We start from the raw sequence: 2,206 nt of genomic DNA, 5'->3' as shown, positions 1-2,206 counted from the left end.
TCATGACGACGATGTGTTCGACGACGGCAACGGCCGAGGAGGTGGCCAGGGCAACGGAGGAAACAACGACAGCGGAAGCAACGGAGGAAACAACGACGGCGGGAGTAACAGAGGAAGCGACGGCGGGCAACCGGGCGATGACGAGACGCATATAGCAGGAGTGGCAGCAGTAAATCGGGGTCAAGATGACGACGACCTGGAGTCGATGGACTGGTGGGATGCACTAACCCCTGGCCAGCAGAGATCCATGATGCGACGCTTTATGGGTCGACCAGCTGCACCGGCACCCGCACAACCGACGCAACAACCCATCGTGATACAAGCACCGACGACGGACGCTCCACGGCGTCACAAGATGAAGAGGCTGCACATTGAAGATTTCAACGGCAAATCCAGTGAGTCGGTCGAGGCTTGGCTGGCAACGATTCCCCAGGAGGTAGAGCGACAAGGTGGACTGGGAGGCGACTCGTGGACGGCAGAGGAGCTGTACTACGGCGCGACCGCACACCTGAAGCATGTAGCAAGCAAGTGGTTAATAACTCTGTCGGACACCATGCGACCACAAGACCGCAACCTGAGTTACCTGGTACGACAGATGCGGAAGAAGTACGGCAGCCGTGATAATATGTTCAGGATTCAGCAACGATTAGCGGCGCGAGTCCAGCAGCCGGGCGAGCGACTCAGCGACTACGCTGCCAGCTTGACGAACATCGGCTTCAGCAAACGCATCCCAGCTGAGTCCTATGTGGAGGCCTTCATAAACGGAATCAATAACGAGACGACGGCGACGCAAGGGCTGCCGTACGAACCTGAGACGCTGGACGAGGCCGTGCAGTTCGCGGAGGACAAGTGTGGCGAGTACGGAGAAGGCTTCAAGGTGACCGACTGGCGCGTGGCGAAGAGGCGCTACCGGGAACACTGCGAGTACGGGGAGGAAGGAGACGCGTCTCCGCCGAAGAAGAAATCCACGAATGAGGTGGCCGAACCATTGGACTGGAAACAACTGGGATTAGGGTTCGGAGGAGAAGAAATACCCACGTTTGACACGGATGGCAAGATCGTTAGTGGTTTGGCGAAAACTGCTAAAAAGGACCCTCTCTCATTGGCTGCCCTTCAAGCATTACTGTTGGTCTCTGTCGGGTTAGGGAAGGAGAATACCAAGACAGCGGCGAACAAAGCAAAGACAGCGCTGGCGTTGGAAGTCAAAACGGAAAACAATGCGGCAGCGAGGAATCAGCAACGGCAGTCGCAGCAGAACGGAGGAACGGGCAGCAGCGGATGGCGGAACCAGGGCAACAACGGCAACTATGGCAACGGCAACTATGGCAATGGCAGCTATGGCGGCGGTGGTTTCAACGGTAGTGGCAACGGCAGCGGACGAGGGTTTAGCAGTAACCGCGGTTTTGGCGGTGGACGTGGGTTTGGCGGAGGCCGAGGCGGAGGCTCGAACCTAGCTAATTATGGTCCGACTGACACGCGCTCGATCTTGCAGCGCAAGGCCGAGTCCAAGTGCAGCTACTGCGGCGAAGTTTGCCACTGGTGGCGAGAGTGTGCCCGGCGTTTGGTGGATGAACAAGCATTGGGAGCGACCCAACCGACGCCATTGGCGGCGAGCAGCAACCAGGGCGGCGGAAGCGCAGCTACGGCAACGCCACCGACGGCTCCGGGAAACTAGTGGCGGCAGCGAAGGCGGGGGTTTCGTTGTCGGAAGATGCCACCAACCCCAGAGTAGGAAAAGGGGGACCCGTGTGGCTTCGTGATCAAATAGCGATGGCACGGGTGGCGAGTGAGGAAGCGAGCACTCTGACCTAGGGGAAGAGCGCCGACGTAGACATCGGAGGCACAATAACCAACGGGAAGAGTGGAGGAGAGGAAGCAGAGGAGCAGAGCGACGAGCCTATCGCCGTGGCTGAGAAGGAATGCGAAGCAGCGACGGTGAATGCGCCGGCGACGGGTGTAAGGAAGCGGGCGGAGGCGATGAGTACGCCCTGGTCGAGTGGCGATGCAGGCACGTGCGCGGAGGAGACGACAGAAGAACCAGTGAAGAAGAAGCGGGCAACGGCAAATGCGTCCCAAGTGACGTTGACGATGAGTGGGGGGAGGACTGTGGCCGCGAGACGATGGCAGCGACGGAGAGAAGCGGACCTGGCGGCAGTCCAGTTGATCCTGACGAGCGAGCTGAGAGAGCGCCGAGAAGAACGAGCGA

The sequence above is a fragment of the Phytophthora infestans genome, genomic scaffold (genome assembly GCF_000142945.1).
Source record: "Phytophthora infestans T30-4 supercont1.1 genomic scaffold, whole genome shotgun sequence".
Classification (NCBI taxonomy): domain Eukaryota; phylum Oomycota; class Peronosporomycetes; order Peronosporales; family Peronosporaceae; genus Phytophthora; species Phytophthora infestans.
The sequence above is the reverse complement of the archived record's forward strand: the minus strand, read 5'-3'. Positions refer to the sequence as shown.